Below are 23,130 nucleotides of genomic sequence, written 5' to 3'. Positions count from 1 at the left end.
CATTCACAAGTCTTGTTGAGCAATACCCGCCTGCCTGCGTTGGTGGTATAGTGGTGAGCATAGCTGCCTTCCAAGCAGTTGACCCGGGTTCGATTCCCGGCCAACGCACAGCTTTTTGCTCGACCCAGTCGTGAGAATGAGAGCAGCGCAGATCTTAAGCCGATTATGATGCTTAAAGGTGGCTCGTGCAAGTTGTTTGAGAAGTCAAACGAAAAGTAGCTCTCCCCGTCGGGGAATCGAACCCCGGTCTTCCGCGTGACAGGCGGAGATACTGTCCACTATACTAACGAGGATTTGACGCCCGAACTGGGTCGTCGAGCCGAGTCGTCAACCCAGACCGCAGCTTATAACACACGTACTCCCCATTTGTGAGGACAGCCTTCCTGTTTTTTTCCCCACGTTTTTTGTTTATTTTGTGTGTTTGTTTATATTTTAAAAAGTTTCTTTACCTTCTTTTTTAAAAAACATTCCCTTCTACTGCCCCAGCCAACCACCATCCTTACCCCAAAATCAGTAACCCCCCTAGATAGGTCTTTTAAAAGACAGCCCTGCCCCATTCTGAACCTTAACCCAACCCCTCCCCTTGCTTTTTTACTATTTACCTGAAATAAATTAACCCTAAACTACACCCTGCCCTAACACCAGCTATCATAACCCCAAAAAGAATTTTTGAAGTGAAAATGATCTATTAAGCTGAAGGTCTTAGACCTTGTTCTTCTGTTGGGGCCCTTTCTTTCCTTTTTTCTAGAGGCTATGGAAATTGATGAAGATTCCCCTGGCTTGGAAGAAAATTCCTCTACTGTTTTTTGGGGTGGCTTTTATTATTTTGGTTATTTGAGATTTGAAAACCTAACGGGATGGAGATTGGAGGTAACCTGTGCATCCTCTGTGCACAGAGTTTCATTCCCCAAATCCTCTCATCAAAAGATCACACTGTGACATGTTAGTAGCCTGTGCCTGTGTCTTTTTTTCACAGGAAGGTATTTCTACCTCTTTTGCTCCTCCCAGGTGGAAGGGTCTGGGTGGATCCTGAACCAGAAATTACCCTTTTTGGACATTATGGTGTGGCACACGGAGCACACTGGGTCAAGGGTTGTTGGGCATAACTCAAGTTTTCCTTCAACTACGCATAAATCTTTCGCCTTTTACTAAAGATTTCCGTGGAGGGGGACCGTTGTGAGTTTATTGTATTTTTGGGTGCTCTGCTCAGAGCAGAGCTGCGTAACTTTGGTCAATTGCAGAAAGTCTTTCGTTATGCTTGTGTTTGTCGTGATGAGTTTAGTAGTGATGCTCGCTTTCGAAGCACTGCTTCATGAGGCTTAGAAACCTTTGGGAATCTTTTCTTTCCAATCAATTGGTTCGGAGAGTGTTTCAAACCGGTTTCAAGTCACGTGATTTTAGCAAACGAGGCTTCATGATGTCATGACCGTTTCGAAACGTTTCGAAAATCCGATGGTTCACCACTAGGGGGAGTTGGTCACAAATGACCAGTGTCTAATATGGGTAGGTGAACTCGGGTCAGTTTTATGATGCAAGTTCATAAAACATGCATCCTTCTGACTAATAACACTACCATTTTGTTTACTCTTTTTTATAGACAGATTTAATGACAAAAACGTGCATAATTAAAAGGGGAGATAGTTTTAACGATTTGTTTGCCCTAAATAAAACAAAAAAACACATAATACACTTTAAATTATGTCATAATTAAGTCAAATAAGTTTTTTAAACATATTTTAATACAAATCTTGCTATTATTTTGTAAAATAAAGTGTCAAACGTTTGGACAGATCTGCTTTTACACTATTTTGACCAGCAGGTGTCGCCAGCGAGTGTGGTGTTTCGAACGCTTCGAAAAACTGAATCAATTTTCGAAGCAATTGGTTCAACTGATTCGAAGCTTCGGAAATCTTGGTTTCTCCCATCACTGGTGTTCAGTGGCTTTAAACAAAGGCGCCGGGTAAATCCAACATAGGGACGGCACAGCAGATTTCAGCTCGTGCCGTATGTCTTGCGTTTCATTTGGCAGTCCTGAGACAAAGTAAACCTCCCCGTCGGGGAATCGAACCCCGGTCTTCCGCGTGACAGGCGGAGATACTGTCCACTATACTAACGAGGATTTCATGGGCGTCACGCCGGGCAACATCCTCTTTGAAAGAGTACTCCTTGGCTTCTGTGTAATCAAGTTAGAGACAACAGCAGGAGGCATGAAAGGGAATCGACTGAATCCGTGATCAATTCAGTGCAGATCTGAAACAACAGTTGGTTGAGGACATTCACAAGTCTTGTTGAGCAATACCCGCCTGCCTGCGTTGGTGGTATAGTGGTGAGCATAGCTGCCTTCCAAGCAGTTGACCCGGGTTCGATTCCCGGCCAACGCACAGCTTTTTGCTCGACCCAGTCGTGAGAATGAGAGCAGCGCAGATCTTAAGCCGATTATGATGCTTAAAGGTGGCTCGTGCAAGTTGTTTGAGAAGTCAAACGAAAAGTAGCTCTCCCCGTCGGGGAATCGAACCCCGGTCTTCCGCGTGACAGGCGGAGATACTGTCCACTATACTAACGAGGATCTGACGCCCGAACTGGGTCGTCGAGCCGAGTCGTCAACCCAGACCGCAGCTTATAACACACGTACTCCCCATTTGTGAGGACAGCCTTCCTGTTTTTTTCCCCACGTTTTTTGTTTATTTTGTGTGTTTGTTTATATTTTAAAAAGTTTCTTTACCTTCTTTTTTAAAAAACATTCCCTTCTACTGCCCCAGCCAACCACCATCCTTACCCCAAAATCAGTAACCCCCCTAGATAGGTCTTTTAAAAGACAGCCCTGCCCCATTCTGAACCTTAACCCAACCCCTCCCCTTGCTTTTTTACTATTTACCTGAAATAAATTAACCCTAAACTACACCCTGCCCTAACACCAGCTATCATAACCCCAAAAAGAATTTTTGAAGTGAAAATGATCTATTAAGCTGAAGGTCTTAGACCTTGTTCTTCTGTTGGGGCCCTTTCTTTCCTTTTTTCTAGAGGCTATGGAAATTGATGAAGATTCCCCTGGCTTGGAAGAAAATTCCTCTACTGTTTTTTGGGGTGGCTTTTATTATTTTGGTTATTTGAGATTTGAAAACCTAACGGGATGGAGATTGGAGGTAACCTGTGCATCCTCTGTGCACAGAGTTTCATTCCCCAAATCCTCTCATCAAAAGATCACACTGTGACATGTTAGTAGCCTGTGCCTGTGTCTTTTTTTCACAGGAAGGTATTTCTACCTCTTTTGCTCCTCCCAGGTGGAAGGGTCTGGGTGGATCCTGAACCAGAAATTACCCTTTTTGGACATTATGGTGTGGCACACGGAGCACACTGGGTCAAGGGTTGTTGGGCATAACTCAAGTTTTCCTTCAACTACGCATAAATCTTTCGCCTTTTACTAAAGATTTCCGTGGAGGGGGACCGTTGTGAGTTTATTGTATTTTTGGGTGCTCTGCTCAGAGCAGAGCTGCGTAACTTTGGTCAATTGCAGAAAGTCTTTCGTTATGCTTGTGTTTGTCGTGATGAGTTTAGTAGTGATGCTCGCTTTCGAAGCACTGCTTCATGAGGCTTAGAAACCTTTGGGAATCTTTTCTTTCCAATCAATTGGTTCGGAGAGTGTTTCAAACCGGTTTCAAGTCACGTGATTTTAGCAAACGAGGCTTCATGATGTCATGACCGTTTCGAAACGTTTCGAAAATCCGATGGTTCACCACTAGGGGGAGTTGGTCACAAATGACCAGTGTCTAATATGGGTAGGTGAACTCGGGTCAGTTTTATGATGCAAGTTCATAAAACATGCATCCTTCTGACTAATAACACTACCATTTTGTTTACTCTTTTTTATAGACAGATTTAATGACAAAAACGTGCATAATTAAAAGGGGAGATAGTTTTAACGATTTGTTTGCCCTAAATAAAACAAAAAAACACATAATACACTTTAAATTATGTCATAATTAAGTCAAATAAGTTTTTTAAACATATTTTAATACAAATCTTGCTATTATTTTGTAAAATAAAGTGTCAAACGTTTGGACAGATCTGCTTTTACACTATTTTGACCAGCAGGTGTCGCCAGCGAGTGTGGTGTTTCGAACGCTTCGAAAAACTGAATCAATTTTCGAAGCAATTGGTTCAACTGATTCGAAGCTTCGGAAATCTTGGTTTCTCCCATCACTGGTGTTCAGTGGCTTTAAACAAAGGCGCCGGGTAAATCCAACATAGGGACGGCACAGCAGATTTCAGCTCGTGCCGTATGTCTTGCGTTTCATTTGGCAGTCCTGAGACAAAGTAAACCTCCCCGTCGGGGAATCGAACCCCGGTCTTCCGCGTGACAGGCGGAGATACTGTCCACTATACTAACGAGGATTTCATGGGCGTCACGCCGGGCAACATCCTCTTTGAAAGAGTACTCCTTGGCTTCTGTGTAATCAAGTTAGAGACAACAGCAGGAGGCATGAAAGGGAATCGACTGAATCCGTGATCAATTCAGTGCAGATCTGAAACAACAGTTGGTTGAGGACATTCACAAGTCTTGTTGAGCAATACCCGCCTGCCTGCGTTGGTGGTATAGTGGTGAGCATAGCTGCCTTCCAAGCAGTTGACCCGGGTTCGATTCCCGGCCAACGCACAGCTTTTTGCTCGACCCAGTCGTGAGAATGAGAGCAGCGCAGATCTTAAGCCGATTATGATGCTTAAAGGTGGCTCGTGCAAGTTGTTTGAGAAGTCAAACGAAAAGTAGCTCTCCCCGTCGGGGAATCGAACCCCGGTCTTCCGCGTGACAGGCGGAGATACTGTCCACTATACTAACGAGGATCTGACGCCCGAACTGGGTCGTCGAGCCGAGTCGTCAACCCAGACCGCAGCTTATAACACACGTACTCCCCATTTGTGAGGACAGCCTTCCTGTTTTTTTCCCCACGTTTTTTGTTTATTTTGTGTGTTTGTTTATATTTTAAAAAGTTTCTTTACCTTCTTTTTTAAAAAACATTCCCTTCTACTGCCCCAGCCAACCACCATCCTTACCCCAAAATCAGTAACCCCCCTAGATAGGTCTTTTAAAAGACAGCCCTGCCCCATTCTGAACCTTAACCCAACCCCTCCCCTTGCTTTTTTACTATTTACCTGAAATAAATTAACCCTAAACTACACCCTGCCCTAACACCAGCTATCATAACCCCAAAAAGAATTTTTGAAGTGAAAATGATCTATTAAGCTGAAGGTCTTAGACCTTGTTCTTCTGTTGGGGCCCTTTCTTTCCTTTTTTCTAGAGGCTATGGAAATTGATGAAGATTCCCCTGGCTTGGAAGAAAATTCCTCTACTGTTTTTTGGGGTGGCTTTTATTATTTTGGTTATTTGAGATTTGAAAACCTAACGGGATGGAGATTGGAGGTAACCTGTGCATCCTCTGTGCACAGAGTTTCATTCCCCAAATCCTCTCATCAAAAGATAACACTGTGACATGTTAGTAGCCTGTGCCTGTGTCTTTTTTTCACAGGAAGGTATTTCTACCTCTTTTGCTCCTCCCAGGTGGAAGGGTCTGGGTGGATCCTGAACCAGAAATTACCCTTTTTGGACATTATGGTGTGGCACACGGAGCACACTGGGTCAAGGGTTGTTGGGCATAACTCAAGTTTTCCTTCAACTACGCATAAATCTTTCGCCTTTTACTAAAGATTTCCGTGGAGGGGGACCGTTGTGAGTTTATTGTATTTTTGGGTGCTCTGCTCAGAGCAGAGCTGCGTAACTTTGGTCAATTGCAGAAAGTCTTTCGTTATGCTTGTGTTTGTCGTGATGAGTTTAGTAGTGATGCTCGCTTTCGAAGCACTGCTTCATGAGGCTTAGAAACCTTTGGGAATCTTTTCTTTCCAATCAATTGGTTCGGAGAGTGTTTCAAACCGGTTTCAAGTCACGTGATTTTAGCAAACGAGGCTTCATTATGTCATGACCGTTTCGAAACGTTTCGAAAATCCGATGGTTCACCACTAGGGGGAGTTGGTCACAAATGACCAGTGTCTAATATGGGTAGGTGAACTCGGGTCAGTTTTATGATGCAAGTTCATAAAACATGCATCCTTCTGACTAATAACACTACCATTTTGTTTACTCTTTTTTATAGACAGATTTAATGACAAAAACGTGCATAATTAAAAGGGGAGATAGTTTTAACGATTTGTTTGCCCTAAATAAAACAAAAAAACATATAATACACTTTAAATTATGTCATAATTAAGTCAAATAAGTTTTTTAAACATATTTTAATACAAATCTTGCTATTATTTTGTAAAATAAAGTGTCAAACGTTTGGACAGATCTGCTTTTACACTATTTTGACCAGCAGGTGTCGCCAGCGAGTGTGGTGTTTCGAACGCTTCGAAAAACTGAATCAATTTTCGAAGCAATTGGTTCAACTGATTCGAAGCTTCGGAAATCTTGGTTTCTCCCATCACTGGTGTTCAGTGGCTTTAAACAAAGGCGCCGGGTAAATCCAACATAGGGACGGCACAGCAGATTTCAGCTCGTGCCGTATGTCTTGCGTTTCATTTGGCAGTCCTGAGACAAAGTAAACCTCCCCGTCGGGGAATCGAACCCCGGTCTTCCGCGTGACAGGCGGAGATACTGTCCACTATACTAACGAGGATTTCATGGGCGTCACGCCGGGCAACATCCCCTTTGAAAGAGTACTCCTTGGCTTCTGTGTAATCAAGTTAGAGACAACAGCAGGAGGCATGAAAGGGAATCGACTGAATCCGTGATCAATTCAGTGCAGATCTGAAACAACAGTTGGTTGAGGACATTCACAAGTCTTGTTGAGCAATACCCGCCTGCCTGCGTTGGTGGTATAGTGGTGAGCATAGCTGCCTTCCAAGCAGTTGACCCGGGTTCGATTCCCGGCCAACGCACAGCTTTTTGCTCGACCCAGTCGTGAGAATGAGAGCAGCGCAGATCTTAAGCCGATTATGATGCTTAAAGGTGGCTCGTGCAAGTTGTTTGAGAAGTCAAACGAAAAGTAGCTCTCCCCGTCGGGGAATCGAACCCCGGTCTTCCGCGTGACAGGCGGAGATACTGTCCACTATACTAACGAGGTTCTGACGCCCGAACTGGGTCGTCGAGCCGAGTCGTCAACCCAGACCGCAGCTTATAACACACGTACTCCCCATTTGTGAGGACAGCCTTCCTGTTTTTTTCCCCACGTTTTTTGTTTATTTTGTGTGTTTGTTTATATTTTAAAAAGTTTCTTTACCTTCTTTTTTAAAAAACATTCCCTTCTACTGCCCCAGCCAACCACCATCCTTACCCCAAAATCAGTAACCCCCCTAGATAGGTCTTTTAAAAGACAGCCCTGCCCCATTCTGAACCTTAACCCAACCCCTCCCCTTGCTTTTTTACTATTTACCTGAAATAAATTAACCCTAAACTACACCCTGCCCTAACACCAGCTATCATAACCCCAAAAAGAATTTTTGAAGTGAAAATGATCTATTAAGCTGAAGGTCTTAGACCTTGTTCTTCTGTTGGGGCCCTTTCTTTCCTTTTTTCTAGAGGCTATGGAAATTGATGAAGATTCCCCTGGCTTGGAAGAAAATTCCTCTACTGTTTTTTGGGGTGGCTTTTATTATTTTGGTTATTTGAGATTTGAAAACCTAACGGGATGGAGATTGGAGGTAACCTGTGCATCCTCTGTGCACAGAGTTTCATTCCCCAAATCCTCTCATCAAAAGATCACACTGTGACATGTTAGTAGCCTGTGCCTGTGTCTTTTTTTCACAGGAAGGTATTTCTACCTCTTTTGCTCCTCCCAGGTGGAAGGGTCTGGGTGGATCCTGAACCAGAAATTACCCTTTTTGGACATTATGGTGTGGCACACGGAGCACACTGGGTCAAGGGTTGTTGGGCATAACTCAAGTTTTCCTTCAACTACGCATAAATCTTTCGCCTTTTACTAAAGATTTCCGTGGAGGGGGACCGTTGTGAGTTTATTGTATTTTTGGGTGCTCTGCTCAGAGCAGAGCTGCGTAACTTTGGTCAATTGCAGAAAGTCTTTCGTTATGCTTGTGTTTGTCGTGATGAGTTTAGTAGTGATGCTCGCTTTCGAAGCACTGCTTCATGAGGCTTAGAAACCTTTGGGAATCTTTTCTTTCCAATCAATTGGTTCGGAGAGTGTTTCAAACCGGTTTCAAGTCACGTGATTTTAGCAAACGAGGCTTCATTATGTCATGACCGTTTCGAAACGTTTCGAAAATCCGATGGTTCACCACTAGGGGGAGTTGGTCACAAATGACCAGTGTCTAATATGGGTAGGTGAACTCGGGTCAGTTTTATGATGCAAGTTCATAAAACATGCATCCTTCTGACTAATAACACTACCATTTTGTTTACTCTTTTTTATAGACAGATTTAATGACAAAAACGTGCATAATTAAAAGGGGAGATAGTTTTAACGATTTGTTTGCCCTAAATAAAACAAAAAAACATATAATACACTTTAAATTATGTCATAATTAAGTCAAATAAGTTTTTTAAACATATTTTAATACAAATCTTGCTATTATTTTGTAAAATAAAGTGTCAAACGTTTGGACAGATCTGCTTTTACACTATTTTGACCAGCAGGTGTCGCCAGCGAGTGTGGTGTTTCGAACGCTTCGAAAAACTGAATCAATTTTCGAAGCAATTGGTTCAACTGATTCGAAGCTTCGGAAATCTTGGTTTCTCCCATCACTGGTGTTCAGTGGCTTTAAACAAAGGCGCCGGGTAAATCCAACATAGGGACGGCACAGCAGATTTCAGCTCGTGCCGTATGTCTTGCGTTTCATTTGGCAGTCCTGAGACAAAGTAAACCTCCCCGTCGGGGAATCGAACCCCGGTCTTCCGCGTGACAGGCGGAGATACTGTCCACTATACTAACGAGGATTTCATGGGCGTCACGCCGGGCAACATCCCCTTTGAAAGAGTACTCCTTGGCTTCTGTGTAATCAAGTTAGAGACAACAGCAGGAGGCATGAAAGGGAATCGACTGAATCCGTGATCAATTCAGTGCAGATCTGAAACAACAGTTGGTTGAGGACATTCACAAGTCTTGTTGAGCAATACCCGCCTGCCTGCGTTGGTGGTATAGTGGTGAGCATAGCTGCCTTCCAAGCAGTTGACCCGGGTTCGATTCCCGGCCAACGCACAGCTTTTTGCTCGACCCAGTCGTGAGAATGAGAGCAGCGCAGATCTTAAGCCGATTATGATGCTTAAAGGTGGCTCGTGCAAGTTGTTTGAGAAGTCAAACGAAAAGTAGCTCTCCCCGTCGGGGAATCGAACCCCGGTCTTCCGCGTGACAGGCGGAGATACTGTCCACTATACTAACGAGGATTTGACGCCCGAACTGGGTCGTCGAGCCGAGTCGTCAACCCAGACCGCAGCTTATAACACACGTACTCCCCATTTGTGAGGACAGCCTTCCTGTTTTTTTCCCCACGTTTTTTGTTTATTTTGTGTGTTTGTTTATATTTTAAAAAGTTTCTTTACCTTCTTTTTTAAAAAACATTCCCTTCTACTGCCCCAGCCAACCACCATCCTTACCCCAAAATCAGTAACCCCCCTAGATAGGTCTTTTAAAAGACAGCCCTGCCCCATTCTGAACCTTAACCCAACCCCTCCCCTTGCTTTTTTACTATTTACCTGAAATAAATTAACCCTAAACTACACCCTGCCCTAACACCAGCTATCATAACCCCAAAAAGAATTTTTGAAGTGAAAATGATCTATTAAGCTGAAGGTCTTAGACCTTGTTCTTCTGTTGGGGCCCTTTCTTTCCTTTTTTCTAGAGGCTATGGAAATTGATGAAGATTCCCCTGGCTTGGAAGAAAATTCCTCTACTGTTTTTTGGGGTGGCTTTTATTATTTTGGTTATTTGAGATTTGAAAACCTAACGGGATGGAGATTGGAGGTAACCTGTGCATCCTCTGTGCACAGAGTTTCATTCCCCAAATCCTCTCATCAAAAGATCACACTGTGACATGTTAGTAGCCTGTGCCTGTGTCTTTTTTTCACAGGAAGGTATTTCTACCTCTTTTGCTCCTCCCAGGTGGAAGGGTCTGGGTGGATCCTGAACCAGAAATTACCCTTTTTGGACATTATGGTGTGGCACACGGAGCACACTGGGTCAAGGGTTGTTGGGCATAACTCAAGTTTTCCTTCAACTACGCATAAATCTTTCGCCTTTTACTAAAGATTTCCGTGGAGGGGGACCGTTGTGAGTTTATTGTATTTTTGGGTGCTCTGCTCAGAGCAGAGCTGCGTAACTTTGGTCAATTGCAGAAAGTCTTTCGTAATGCTTGTGTTTGTCGTGATGAGTTTAGTAGTGATGCTCGCTTTCGAAGCACTGCTTCATGAGGCTTAGAAACCTTTGGGAATCTTTTCTTTCCAATCAATTGGTTCGGAGAGTGTTTCAAACCGGTTTCAAGTCACGTGATTTTAGCAAACGAGGCTTCATGATGTCATGACCGTTTCGAAACGTTTCGAAAATCCGATGGTTCACCACTAGGGGGAGTTGGTCACAAATGACCAGTGTCTAATATGGGTAGGTGAACTCGGGTCAGTTTTATGATGCAAGTTCATAAAACATGCATCCTTCTGACTAATAACACTACCATTTTGTTTACTCTTTTTTATAGACAGATTTAATGACAAAAACGTGCATAATTAAAAGGGGAGATAGTTTTAACGATTTGTTTGCCCTAAATAAAACAAAAAAACACATAATACACTTTAAATTATGTCATAATTAAGTCAAATAAGTTTTTTAAACATATTTTAATACAAATCTTGCTATTATTTTGTAAAATAAAGTGTCAAACGTTTGGACAGATCTGCTTTTACACTATTTTGACCAGCAGGTGTCGCCAGCGAGTGTGGTGTTTCGAACGCTTCGAAAAACTGAATCAATTTTCGAAGCAATTGGTTTAACTGATTCGAAGCTTCGGAAATCTTGGTTTCTCCCATCACTGGTGTTCAGTGGCTTTAAACAAAGGCGCCGGGTAAATCCAACATAGGGACGGCACAGCAGATTTCAGCTCGTGCCGTATGTCTTGCGTTTCATTTGGCAGTCCTGAGACAAAGTAAACCTCCCCGTCGGGGAATCGAACCCCGGTCTTCCGCGTGACAGGCGGAGATACTGTCCACTATACTAACGAGGATTTCATGGGCGTCACGCCGGGCAACATCCTCTTTGAAAGAGTACTCCTTGGCTTCTGTGTAATCAAGTTAGAGACAACAGCAGGAGGCATGAAAGGGAATCGACTGAATCCGTGATCAATTCAGTGCAGATCTGAAACAACAGTTGGTTGAGGACATTCACAAGTCTTGTTGAGCAATACCCGCCTGCCTGCGTTGGTGGTATAGTGGTGAGCATAGCTGCCTTCCAAGCAGTTGACCCGGGTTCGATTCCCGGCCAACGCACAGCTTTTTGCTCGACCCAGTCGTGAGAATGAGAGCAGCGCAGATCTTAAGCCGATTATGATGCTTAAAGGTGGCTCGTGCAAGTTGTTTGAGAAGTCAAACGAAAAGTAGCTCTCCCCGTCGGGGAATCGAACCCCGGTCTTCCGCGTGACAGGCGGAGATACTGTCCACTATACTAACGAGGATCTGACGCCCGAACTGGGTCGTCGAGCCGAGTCGTCAACCCAGACCGCAGCTTATAACACACGTACTCCCCATTTGTGAGGACAGCCTTCCTGTTTTTTTCCCCACGTTTTTTGTTTATTTTGTGTGTTTGTTTATATTTTAAAAAGTTTCTTTACCTTCTTTTTTAAAAAACATTCCCTTCTACTGCCCCAGCCAACCACCATCCTTACCCCAAAATCAGTAACCCCCCTAGATAGGTCTTTTAAAAGACAGCCCTGCCCCATTCTGAACCTTAACCCAACCCCTCCCCTTGCTTTTTTACTATTTACCTGAAATAAATTAACCCTAAACTACACCCTGCCCTAACACCAGCTATCATAACCCCAAAAAGAATTTTTGAAGTGAAAATGATCTATTAAGCTGAAGGTCTTAGACCTTGTTCTTCTGTTGGGGCCCTTTCTTTCCTTTTTTCTAGAGGCTATGGAAATTGATGAAGATTCCCCTGGCTTGGAAGAAAATTCCTCTACTGTTTTTTGGGGTGGCTTTTATTATTTTGGTTATTTGAGATTTGAAAACCTAACGGGATGGAGATTGGAGGTAACCTGTGCATCCTCTGTGCACAGAGTTTCATTCCCCAAATCCTCTCATCAAAAGATCACACTGTGACATGTTAGTAGCCTGTGCCTGTGTCTTTTTTTCACAGGAAGGTATTTCTACCTCTTTTGCTCCTCCCAGGTGGAAGGGTCTGGGTGGATCCTGAACCAGAAATTACCCTTTTTGGACATTATGGTGTGGCACACGGAGCACACTGGGTCAAGGGTTGTTGGGCATAACTCAAGTTTTCCTTCAACTACGCATAAATCTTTCGCCTTTTACTAAAGATTTCCGTGGAGGGGGACCGTTGTGAGTTTATTGTATTTTTGGGTGCTCTGCTCAGAGCAGAGCTGCGTAACTTTGGTCAATTGCAGAAAGTCTTTCGTTATGCTTGTGTTTGTCGTGATGAGTTTAGTAGTGATGCTCGCTTTCGAAGCACTGCTTCATGAGACTTAGAAACCTTTGGGAATCTTTTCTTTCCAATCAATTGGTTCGGAGAGTGTTTCAAACCGGTTTCAAGTCACGTGATTTTAGCAAACGAGGCTTCATTATGTCATGACCGTTTCGAAACGTTTCGAAAATCCGATGGTTCACCACTAGGGGGAGTTGGTCACAAATGACCAGTGTCTAATATGGGTAGGTGAACTCGGGTCAGTTTTATGATGCAAGTTCATAAAACATGCATCCTTCTGACTAATAACACTACCATTTTGTTTACTCTTTTTTATAGACAGATTTAATGACAAAAACGTGCATAATTAAAAGGGGAGATAGTTTTAACGATTTGTTTGCCCTAAATAAAACAAAAAAACATATAATACACTTTAAATTATGTCATAATTAAGTCAAATAAGTTTTTTAAACATATTTTAATACAAATCTTGCTATTATTTTGTAAAATAAAGTGTCAAACGTTTGGACAGATCTGCTTTTACACTATTTTGACCAGCAGGTGTCGCCAGCGAGTGTGGTGTTTCGAACGCTTCGAAAAACTGAATCAATTTTCGAAGCAATTGGTTCAACTGATTCGAAGCTTCGGAAATCTTGGTTTCTCCCATCACTGGTGTTCAGTGGCTTTAAACAAAGGCGCCGGGTAAATCCAACATAGGGACGGCACAGCAGATTTCAGCTCGTGCCGTATGTCTTGCGTTTCATTTGGCAGTCCTGAGACAAAGTAAACCTCCCCGTCGGGGAATCGAACCCCGGTCTTCCGCGTGACAGGCGGAGATACTGTCCACTATACTAACGAGGATTTCATGGGCGTCACGCCGGGCAACATCCCCTTTGAAAGAGTACTCCTTGGCTTCTGTGTAATCAAGTTAGAGACAACAGCAGGAGGCATGAAAGGGAATCGACTGAATCCGTGATCAATTCAGTGCAGATCTGAAACAACAGTTGGTTGAGGACATTCACAAGTCTTGTTGAGCAATACCTGCCTGCCTGCGTTGGTGGTATAGTGGTGAGCATAGCTGCCTTCCAAGCAGTTGACCCGGGTTCGATTCCCGGCCAACGCACAGCTTTTTGCTCGACCCAGTCGTGAGAATGAGAGCAGCGCAGATCTTAAGCCGATTATGATGCTTAAAGGTGGCTCGTGCAAGTTGTTTGAGAAGTCAAACGAAAAGTAGCTCTCCCCGTCGGGGAATCGAACCCCGGTCTTCCGCGTGACAGGCGGAGATACTGTCCACTATACTAACGAGGATCTGACGCCCGAACTGGGTCGTCGAGCCGAGTCGTCAACCCAGACCGCAGCTTATAACACACGTACTCCCCATTTGTGAGGACAGCCTTCCTGTTTTTTTCCCCACGTTTTTTGTTTATTTTGTGTGTTTGTTTATATTTTAAAAAGTTTCTTTACCTTCTTTTTTAAAAAACATTCCCTTCTACTGCCCCAGCCAACCACCATCCTTACCCCAAAATCAGTAACCCCCCTAGATAGGTCTTTTAAAAGACAGCCCTGCCCCATTCTGAACCTTAACCCAACCCCTCCCCTTGCTTTTTTACTATTTACCTGAAATAAATTAACCCTAAACTACACCCTGCCCTAACACCAGCTATCATAACCCCAAAAAGAATTTTTGAAGTGAAAATGATCTATTAAGCTGAAGGTCTTAGACCTTGTTCTTCTGTTGGGGCCCTTTCTTTCCTTTTTTCTAGAGGCTATGGAAATTGATGAAGATTCCCCTGGCTTGGAAGAAAATTCCTCTACTGTTTTTTGGGGTGGCTTTTATTATTTTGGTTATTTGAGATTTGAAAACCTAACGGGATGGAGATTGGAGGTAACCTGTGCATCCTCTGTGCACAGAGTTTCATTCCCCAAATCCTCTCATCAAAAGATAACACTGTGACATGTTAGTAGCCTGTGCCTGTGTCTTTTTTTCACAGGAAGGTATTTCTACCTCTTTTGCTCCTCCCAGGTGGAAGGGTCTGGGTGGATCCTGAACCAGAAATTACCCTTTTTGGACATTATGGTGTGGCACACGGAGCACACTGGGTCAAGGGTTGTTGGGCATAACTCAAGTTTTCCTTCAACTACGCATAAATCTTTCGCCTTTTACTAAAGATTTCCGTGGAGGGGGACCGTTGTGAGTTTATTGTATTTTTGGGTGCTCTGCTCAGAGCAGAGCTGCGTAACTTTGGTCAATTGCAGAAAGTCTTTCGTTATGCTTGTGTTTGTCGTGATGAGTTTAGTAGTGATGCTCGCTTTCGAAGCACTGCTTCATGAGGCTTAGAAACCTTTGGGAATCTTTTCTTTCCAATCAATTGGTTCGGAGAGTGTTTCAAACCGGTTTCAAGTCACGTGATTTTAGCAAACGAGGCTTCATTATGTCATGACCGTTTCGAAACGTTTCGAAAATCCGATGGTTCACCACTAGGGGGAGTTGGTCACAAATGACCAGTGTCTAATATGGGTAGTTGAACTCGGGTCAGTTTTATGATGCAAGTTCATAAAACATGCATCCTTCTGACTAATAACACTACCATTTTGTTTACTCTTTTTTATAGACAGATTTAATGACAAAAACGTGCATAATTAAAAGGGGAGATAGTTTTAACGATTTGTTTGCCCTAAATAAAACAAAAAAACATATAATACACTTTAAATTATGTCATAATTAAGTCAAATAAGTTTTTTAAACATATTTTAATACAAATCTTGCTATTATTTTGTAAAATAAAGTGTCAAACGTTTGGACAGATCTGCTTTTACACTATTTTGACCAGCAGGTGTCGCCAGCGAGTGTGGTGTTTCGAACGCTTCGAAAAACTGAATCAATTTTCGAAGCAATTGGTTCAACTGATTCGAAGCTTCGGAAATCTTGGTTTCTCCCATCACTGGTGTTCAGTGGCTTTAAACAAAGGCGCCGGGTAAATCCAACATAGGGACGGCACAGCAGATTTCAGCTCGTGCCGTATGTCTTGCGTTTCATTTGGCAGTCCTGAGACAAAGTAAACCTCCCCGTCGGGGAATCGAACCCCGGTCTTCCGCGTGACAGGCGGAGATACTGTCCACTATACTAACGAGGATTTCATGGGCGTCACGCCGGGCAACATCCCCTTTGAAAGAGTACTCCTTGGCTTCTGTGTAATCAAGTTAGAGACAACAGCAGGAGGCATGAAAGGGAATCGACTGAATCCGTGATCAATTCAGTGCAGATCTGAAACAACAGTTGGTTGAGGACATTCAAAAGTCTTGTTGAGCAATACCTGCCTGCCTGCGTTGGTGGTATAGTGGTGAGCATAGCTGCCTTCCAAGCAGTTGACCCGGGTTCGATTCCCGGCCAACGCACAGCTTTTTGCTCGACCCAGTCGTGAGAATGAGAGCAGCGCAGATCTTAAGCCGATTATGATGCTTAAAGGTGGCTCGTGCAAGTTGTTTGAGAAGTCAAACGAAAAGTAGCTCTCCCCGTCGGGGAATCGAACCCCGGTCTTCCGCGTGACAGGCGGAGATACTGTCCACTATACTAACGAGGATCTGACGCCCGAACTGGGTCGTCGAGCCGAGTCGTCAACCCAGACCGCAGCTTATAACACACGTACTCCCCATTTGTGAGGACAGCCTTCCTGTTTTTTTCCCCACGTTTTTTGTTTATTTTGTGTGTTTGTTTATATTTTAAAAAGTTTCTTTACCTTCTTTTTTAAAAAACATTCCCTTCTACTGCCCCAGCCAACCACCATCCTTACCCCAAAATCAGTAACCCCCCTAGATAGGTCTTTTAAAAGACAGCCCTGCCCCATTCTGAACCTTAACCCAACCCCTCCCCTTGCTTTTTTACTATTTACCTGAAATAAATTAACCCTAAACTACACCCTGCCCTAACACCAGCTATCATAACCCCAAAAAGAATTTTTGAAGTGAAAATGATCTATTAAGCTGAAGGTCTTAGACCTTGTTCTTCTGTTGGGGCCCTTTCTTTCCTTTTTTCTAGAGGCTATGGAAATTGATGAAGATTCCCCTGGCTTGGAAGAAAATTCCTCTACTGTTTTTTGGGGTGGCTTTTATTATTTTGGTTATTTGAGATTTGAAAACCTAACGGGATGGAGATTGGAGGTAACCTGTGCATCCTCTGTGCACAGAGTTTCATTCCCCAAATCCTCTCATCAAAAGATCACACTGTGACATGTTAGTAGCCTGTGCCTGTGTCTTTTTTTCACAGGAAGGTATTTCTACCTCTTTTGCTCCTCCCAGGTGGAAGGGTCTGGGTGGATCCTGAACCAGAAATTACCCTTTTTGGACATTATGGTGTGGCACACGGAGCACACTGGGTCAAGGGTTGTTGGGCATAACTCAAGTTTTCCTTCAACTACGCATAAATCTTTCGCCTTTTACTAAAGATTTCCGTGGAGGGGGACCGTTGTGAGTTTATTGTATTTTTGGGTGCTCTGCTCAGAGCAGAGCTGCGTAACTTTGGTCAATTGCAGAAAGTCTTTCGTTATGCTTGTGTTTGTCGTGATGAGTTTAGTAGTGATGCTCGCTTTCGAAGCACTGCTTCATGAGGCTTAGAAACCTTTGGGAATCTTTTCTTTCCAATCAATTGGTTCGGAGAGTGTTTCAAACCGGTTTCAAGTCACGTGATTTTAGCAAACGAGGCTTCATTATGTCATGACCGTTTCGAAACGTTTCGAAAATCCGATGGTTCACCACTAGGGGGAGTTGGTCACAAATGACCAGTGTCTAATATGGGTAGGTGAACTCGGGTCAGTTTTATGATGCAAGTTCATAAAACATGCATCCTTCTGACTAATAACACTACCATTTTGTTTACTCTTTTTTATAGACAGATTTAATGACAAAAACGTGCATAATTAAAAGGGGAGATAGTTTTAACGATTTGTTTGCCCTAAATAAAACAAAAAAACATATAATACACTTTAAATTATGTCATAATTAAGTCAAATAAGTTTTTTAAACATATTTTAATACAAATCTTGCTATTATTTTGTAAAATAAAGTGTCAAACGTTTGGACAGATCTGCTTTTACACTATTTTGACCAGCAGGTGTCGCCAGCGAGTGTGGTGTTTCGAACGCTTCGAAAAACTGAATCAATTTTCGAAGCAATTGGTTCAACTGATTCGAAGCTTCGGAAATCTTGGTTTCTCCCATCACTGGTGTTCAGTGGCTTTAAACAAAGGCGCCGGGTAAATCCAACATAGGGACGGCACAGCAGATTTCAGCTCGTGCCGTATGTCTTGCGTTTCATTTGGCAGTCCTGAGACAAAGTAAACCTCCCCGTCGGGGAATCGAACCCCGGTCTTCCGCGTGACAGGCGGAGATACTGTCCACTATACTAACGAGGATTTCATGGGCGTCACGCCGGGCAACATCCTCTTTGAAAGAGTACTCCTTGGCTTCTGTGTAATCAAGTTAGAGACAACAGCAGGAGGCATGAAAGGGAATCGACTGAATCCGTGATCAATTCAGTGCAGATCTGAAACAACAGTTGGTTGAGGACATTCACAAGTCTTGTTGAGCAATACCCGCCTGCCTGCGTTGGTGGTATAGTGGTGAGCATAGCTGCCTTCCAAGCAGTTGACCCGGGTTCGATTCCCGGCCAACGCACAGCTTTTTGCTCGACCCAGTCGTGAGAATGAGAGCAGCGCAGATCTTAAGCCGATTATGATGCTTAAAGGTGGCTCGTGCAAGTTGTTTGAGAAGTCAAACGAAAAGTAGCTCTCCCCGTCGGGGAATCGAACCCCGGTCTTCCGCGTGACAGGCGGAGATACTGTCCACTATACTAACGAGGATCTGACGCCCGAACTGGGTCGTCGAGCCGAGTCGTCAACCCAGACCGCAGCTTATAACACACGTACTCCCCATTTGTGAGGACAGCCTTCCTGTTTTTTTCCCCACGTTTTTTGTTTATTTTGTGTGTTTGTTTATATTTTAAAAAGTTTCTTTACCTTCTTTTTTAAAAAACATTCCCTTCTACTGCCCCAGCCAACCACCATCCTTACCCCAAAATCAGTAACCCCCCTAGATAGGTCTTTTAAAAGACAGCCCTGCCCCATTCTGAACCTTAACCCAACCCCTCCCCTTGCTTTTTTACTATTTACCTGAAATAAATTAACCCTAAACTACACCCTGCCCTAACACCAGCTATCATAACCCCAAAAAGAATTTTTGAAGTGAAAATGATCTATTAAGCTGAAGGTCTTAGACCTTGTTCTTCTGTTGGGGCCCTTTCTTTCCTTTTTTCTAGAGGCTATGGAAATTGATGAAGATTCCCCTGGCTTGGAAGAAAATTCCTCTACTGTTTTTTGGGGTGGCTTTTATTATTTTGGTTATTTGAGATTTGAAAACCTAACGGGATGGAGATTGGAGGTAACCTGTGCATCCTCTGTGCACAGAGTTTCATTCCCCAAATCCTCTCATCAAAAGATAACACTGTGACATGTTAGTAGCCTGTGCCTGTGTCTTTTTTTCACAGGAAGGTATTTCTACCTCTTTTGCTCCTCCCAGGTGGAAGGGTCTGGGTGGATCCTGAACCAGAAATTACCCTTTTTGGACATTATGGTGTGGCACACGGAGCACACTGGGTCAAGGGTTGTTGGGCATAACTCAAGTTTTCCTTCAACTACGCATAAATCTTTCGCCTTTTACTAAAGATTTCCGTGGAGGGGGACCGTTGTGAGTTTATTGTATTTTTGGGTGCTCTGCTCAGAGCAGAGCTGCGTAACTTTGGTCAATTGCAGAAAGTCTTTCGTTATGCTTGTGTTTGTCGTGATGAGTTTAGTAGTGATGCTCGCTTTCGAAGCACTGCTTCATGAGGCTTAGAAACCTTTGGGAATCTTTTCTTTCCAATCAATTGGTTCGGAGAGTGTTTCAAACCGGTTTCAAGTCACGTGATTTTAGCAAACGAGGCTTCATTATGTCATGACCGTTTCGAAACGTTTCGAAAATCCGATGGTTCACCACTAGGGGGAGTTGGTCACAAATGACCAGTGTCTAATATGGGTAGTTGAACTCGGGTCAGTTTTATGATGCAAGTTCATAAAACATGCATCCTTCTGACTAATAACACTACCATTTTGTTTACTCTTTTTTATAGACAGATTTAATGACAAAAACGTGCATAATTAAAAGGGGAGATAGTTTTAACGATTTGTTTGCCCTAAATAAAACAAAAAAACATATAATACACTTTAAATTATGTCATAATTAAGTCAAATAAGTTTTTTAAACATATTTTAATACAAATCTTGCTATTATTTTGTAAAATAAAGTGTCAAACGTTTGGACAGATCTGCTTTTACACTATTTTGACCAGCAGGTGTCGCCAGCGAGTGTGGTGTTTCGAACGCTTCGAAAAACTGAATCAATTTTCGAAGCAATTGGTTCAACTGATTCGAAGCTTCGGAAATCTTGGTTTCTCCCATCACTGGTGTTCAGTGGCTTTAAACAAAGGCGCCGGGTAAATCCAACATAGGGACGGCACAGCAGATTTCAGCTCGTGCCGTATGTCTTGCGTTTCATTTGGCAGTCCTGAGACAAAGTAAACCTCCCCGTCGGGGAATCGAACCCCGGTCTTCCGCGTGACAGGCGGAGATACTGTCCACTATACTAACGAGGATTTCATGGGCGTCACGCCGGGCAACATCCCCTTTGAAAGAGTACTCCTTGGCTTCTGTGTAATCAAGTTAGAGACAACAGCAGGAGGCATGAAAGGGAATCGACTGAATCCGTGATCAATTCAGTGCAGATCTGAAACAACAGTTGGTTGAGGACATTCAAAAGTCTTGTTGAGCAATACCTGCCTGCCTGCGTTGGTGGTATAGTGGTGAGCATAGCTGCCTTCCAAGCAGTTGACCCGGGTTCGATTCCCGGCCAACGCACAGCTTTTTGCTCGACCCAGTCGTGAGAATGAGAGCAGCGCAGATCTTAAGCCGATTATGATGCTTAAAGGTGGCTCGTGCAAGTTGTTTGAGAAGTCAAACGAAAAGTAGCTCTCCCCGTCGGGGAATCGAACCCCGGTCTTCCGCGTGACAGGCGGAGATACTGTCCACTATACTAACGAGGATCTGACGCCCGAACTGGGTCGTCGAGCCGAGTCGTCAACCCAGACCGCAGCTTATAACACACGTACTCCCCATTTGTGAGGACAGCCTTCCTGTTTTTTTCCCCACGTTTTTTGTTTATTTTGTGTGTTTGTTTATATTTTAAAAAGTTTCTTTACCTTCTTTTTTAAAAGACATTCCCTTCTACTGCCCCAGCCAACCACCATCCTTACCCCAAAATCAGTAACCCCCCTAGATAGGTCTTTTAAAAGACAGCCCTGCCCCATTCTGAACCTTAACCCAACCCCTCCCCTTGCTTTTTTACTATTTACCTGAAATAAATTAACCCTAAACTACACCCTGCCCTAACACCAGCTATCATAACCCCAAAAAGAATTTTTGAAGTGAAAATGATCTATTAAGCTGAAGGTCTTAGACCTTGTTCTTCTGTTGGGGCCCTTTCTTTCCTTTTTTCTAGAGGCTATGGAAATTGATGAAGATTCCCCTGGCTTGGAAGAAAATTCCTCTACTGTTTTTTGGGGTGGCTTTTATTATTTTGGTTATTTGAGATTTGAAAACCTAACGGGATGGAGATTGGAGGTAACCTGTGCATCCTCTGTGCACAGAGTTTCATTCCCCAAATCCTCTCATCAAAAGATCACACTGTGACATGTTAGTAGCCTGTGCCTGTGTCTTTTTTTCACAGGAAGGTATTTCTACCTCTTTTGCTCCTCCCAGGTGGAAGGGTCTGGGTGGATCCTGAACCAGAAATTACCCTTTTTGGACATTATGGTGTGGCACACGGAGCACACTGGGTCAAGGGTTGTTGGGCATAACTCAAGTTTTCCTTCAACTACGCATAAATCTTTCGCCTTTTACTAAAGATTTCCGTGGAGGGGGACCGTTGTGAGTTTATTGTATTTTTGGGTGCTCTGCTCAGAGCAGAGCTGCGTAACTTTGGTCAATTGCAGAAAGTCTTTCGTTATGCTTGTGTTTGTCGTGATGAGTTTAGTAGTGATGCTCGCTTTCGAAGCACTGCTTCATGAGGCTTAGAAACCTTTGGGAATCTTTTCTTTCCAATCAATTGGTTCGGAGAGTGTTTCAAACCGGTTTCAAGTCACGTGATTTTAGCAAACGAGGCTTCATTATGTCATGACCGTTTCGAAACGTTTCGAAAATCCGATGGTTCACCACTAGGGGGAGTTGGTCACAAATGACCAGTGTCTAATATGGGTAGGTGAACTCGGGTCAGTTTTATGATGCAAGTTCATAAAACATGCATCCTTCTGACTAATAACACTACCATTTTGTTTACTCTTTTTTATAGACAGATTTAATGACAAAAACGTGCATAATTAAAAGGGGAGATAGTTTTAACGATTTGTTTGCCCTAAATAAAACAAAAAAACATATAATACACTTTAAATTATGTCATAATTAAGTCAAATAAGTTTTTTAAACATATTTTAATACAAATCTTGCTATTATTTTGTAAAATAAAGTGTCAAACGTTTGGACAGATCTGCTTTTACACTATTTTGACCAGCAGGTGTCGCCAGCGAGTGTGGTGTTTCGAACGCTTCGAAAAACTGAATCAATTTTCGAAGCAATTGGTTCAACTGATTCGAAGCTTCGGAAATCTTGGTTTCTCCCATCACTGGTGTTCAGTGGCTTTAAACAAAGGCGCCGGGTAAATCCAACATAGGGACGGCACAGCAGATTTCAGCTCGTGCCGTATGTCTTGCGTTTCATTTGGCAGTCCTGAGACAAAGTAAACCTCCCCGTCGGGGAATCGAACCCCGGTCTTCCGCGTGACAGGCGGAGATACTGTCCACTATACTAACGAGGATTTCATGGGCGTCACGCCGGGCAACATCCTCTTTGAAAGAGTACTCCTTGGCTTCTGTGTAATCAAGTTAGAGACAACAGCAGGAGGCATGAAAGGGAATCGACTGAATCCGTGATCAATTCAGTGCAGATCTGAAACAACAGTTGGTTGAGGACATTCACAAGTCTTGTTGAGCAATACCCGCCTGCCTGCGTTGGTGGTATAGTGGTGAGCATAGCTGCCTTCCAAGCAGTTGACCCGGGTTCGATTCCCGGCCAACGCACAGCTTTTTGCTCGACCCAGTCGTGAGAATGAGAGCAGCGCAGATCTTAAGCCGATTATGATGCTTAAAGGTGGCTCGTGCAAGTTGTTTGAGAAGTCAAACGAAAAGTAGCTCTCCCCGTCGGGGAATCGAACCCCGGTCTTCCGCGTGACAGGCGGAGATACTGTCCACTATACTAACGAGGATCTGACGCCCGAACTGGGTCGTCGAGCCGAGTCGTCAACCCAGACCGCAGCTTATAACACACGTACTCCCCATTTGTGAGGACAGCCTTCCTGTTTTTTTCCCCACG

At 43.5% G+C, this 23,130-nt stretch overlaps 21 non-coding genes across 21 annotated transcripts; all 21 read left to right on the top strand.

The window, feature by feature from the left end:
- Positions 1–36: 36 nt before the first annotated feature.
- trnag-ucc (transfer RNA glycine (anticodon UCC)) lies at positions 37–108 on the top strand. The gene has a single exon. It is a non-coding gene; the product is annotated as a tRNA-Gly (tRNA).
- A 995-nt stretch (positions 109–1,103) lies between these two features.
- LOC141280108 (U5 spliceosomal RNA) lies at positions 1,104–1,219 on the top strand. Its single transcript, XR_012334901.1, has one exon. It is a non-coding gene; the product is annotated as a U5 spliceosomal RNA (small nuclear RNA).
- Positions 1,220–2,309: 1,090 nt separating this feature from the next.
- On the top strand, positions 2,310–2,381 carry trnag-ucc (transfer RNA glycine (anticodon UCC)). The gene has a single exon. It is a non-coding gene; the product is annotated as a tRNA-Gly (tRNA).
- A 995-nt stretch (positions 2,382–3,376) lies between these two features.
- On the top strand, positions 3,377–3,492 carry LOC141280107 (U5 spliceosomal RNA). Its single transcript, XR_012334900.1, has one exon. It is a non-coding gene; the product is annotated as a U5 spliceosomal RNA (small nuclear RNA).
- A 1,090-nt stretch (positions 3,493–4,582) lies between these two features.
- trnag-ucc (transfer RNA glycine (anticodon UCC)) lies at positions 4,583–4,654 on the top strand. The gene has a single exon. It is a non-coding gene; the product is annotated as a tRNA-Gly (tRNA).
- Positions 4,655–5,649: 995 nt separating this feature from the next.
- Positions 5,650–5,765, top strand: LOC141280106 (U5 spliceosomal RNA). The gene has a single exon (XR_012334899.1). It is a non-coding gene; the product is annotated as a U5 spliceosomal RNA (small nuclear RNA).
- A 1,090-nt stretch (positions 5,766–6,855) lies between these two features.
- On the top strand, positions 6,856–6,927 carry trnag-ucc (transfer RNA glycine (anticodon UCC)). The gene has a single exon. It is a non-coding gene; the product is annotated as a tRNA-Gly (tRNA).
- A 995-nt stretch (positions 6,928–7,922) lies between these two features.
- LOC141280105 (U5 spliceosomal RNA) lies at positions 7,923–8,038 on the top strand. The gene has a single exon (XR_012334898.1). It is a non-coding gene; the product is annotated as a U5 spliceosomal RNA (small nuclear RNA).
- A 1,090-nt stretch (positions 8,039–9,128) lies between these two features.
- trnag-ucc (transfer RNA glycine (anticodon UCC)) lies at positions 9,129–9,200 on the top strand. Its single transcript has one exon. It is a non-coding gene; the product is annotated as a tRNA-Gly (tRNA).
- A 995-nt stretch (positions 9,201–10,195) lies between these two features.
- Positions 10,196–10,311, top strand: LOC141280104 (U5 spliceosomal RNA). The gene has a single exon (XR_012334897.1). It is a non-coding gene; the product is annotated as a U5 spliceosomal RNA (small nuclear RNA).
- Positions 10,312–11,401: 1,090 nt separating this feature from the next.
- trnag-ucc (transfer RNA glycine (anticodon UCC)) lies at positions 11,402–11,473 on the top strand. The gene has a single exon. It is a non-coding gene; the product is annotated as a tRNA-Gly (tRNA).
- Positions 11,474–12,468: 995 nt separating this feature from the next.
- Positions 12,469–12,584, top strand: LOC141280103 (U5 spliceosomal RNA). The gene has a single exon (XR_012334896.1). It is a non-coding gene; the product is annotated as a U5 spliceosomal RNA (small nuclear RNA).
- A 1,090-nt stretch (positions 12,585–13,674) lies between these two features.
- On the top strand, positions 13,675–13,746 carry trnag-ucc (transfer RNA glycine (anticodon UCC)). The gene has a single exon. It is a non-coding gene; the product is annotated as a tRNA-Gly (tRNA).
- A 995-nt stretch (positions 13,747–14,741) lies between these two features.
- On the top strand, positions 14,742–14,857 carry LOC141280102 (U5 spliceosomal RNA). The gene has a single exon (XR_012334895.1). It is a non-coding gene; the product is annotated as a U5 spliceosomal RNA (small nuclear RNA).
- Positions 14,858–15,947: 1,090 nt separating this feature from the next.
- On the top strand, positions 15,948–16,019 carry trnag-ucc (transfer RNA glycine (anticodon UCC)). Its single transcript has one exon. It is a non-coding gene; the product is annotated as a tRNA-Gly (tRNA).
- Positions 16,020–17,014: 995 nt separating this feature from the next.
- Positions 17,015–17,130, top strand: LOC141280101 (U5 spliceosomal RNA). The gene has a single exon (XR_012334894.1). It is a non-coding gene; the product is annotated as a U5 spliceosomal RNA (small nuclear RNA).
- A 1,090-nt stretch (positions 17,131–18,220) lies between these two features.
- Positions 18,221–18,292, top strand: trnag-ucc (transfer RNA glycine (anticodon UCC)). Its single transcript has one exon. It is a non-coding gene; the product is annotated as a tRNA-Gly (tRNA).
- A 995-nt stretch (positions 18,293–19,287) lies between these two features.
- On the top strand, positions 19,288–19,403 carry LOC135728408 (U5 spliceosomal RNA). The gene has a single exon (XR_010525554.1). It is a non-coding gene; the product is annotated as a U5 spliceosomal RNA (small nuclear RNA).
- A 1,090-nt stretch (positions 19,404–20,493) lies between these two features.
- Positions 20,494–20,565, top strand: trnag-ucc (transfer RNA glycine (anticodon UCC)). Its single transcript has one exon. It is a non-coding gene; the product is annotated as a tRNA-Gly (tRNA).
- Positions 20,566–21,560: 995 nt separating this feature from the next.
- LOC135728407 (U5 spliceosomal RNA) lies at positions 21,561–21,676 on the top strand. Its single transcript, XR_010525553.1, has one exon. It is a non-coding gene; the product is annotated as a U5 spliceosomal RNA (small nuclear RNA).
- Positions 21,677–22,766: 1,090 nt separating this feature from the next.
- On the top strand, positions 22,767–22,838 carry trnag-ucc (transfer RNA glycine (anticodon UCC)). The gene has a single exon. It is a non-coding gene; the product is annotated as a tRNA-Gly (tRNA).
- Positions 22,839–23,130: the final 292 nt, after the last annotated feature.

The sequence above is a fragment of the Paramisgurnus dabryanus genome, chromosome 13, assembly GCF_030506205.2.
Source record: "Paramisgurnus dabryanus chromosome 13, PD_genome_1.1, whole genome shotgun sequence".
NCBI classification, from domain to species: Eukaryota; Metazoa; Chordata; class Actinopteri; order Cypriniformes; family Cobitidae; genus Paramisgurnus; species Paramisgurnus dabryanus.
The sequence above is the reverse complement of the archived record's forward strand: the minus strand, read 5'-3'. Positions and strand labels throughout refer to the sequence as shown.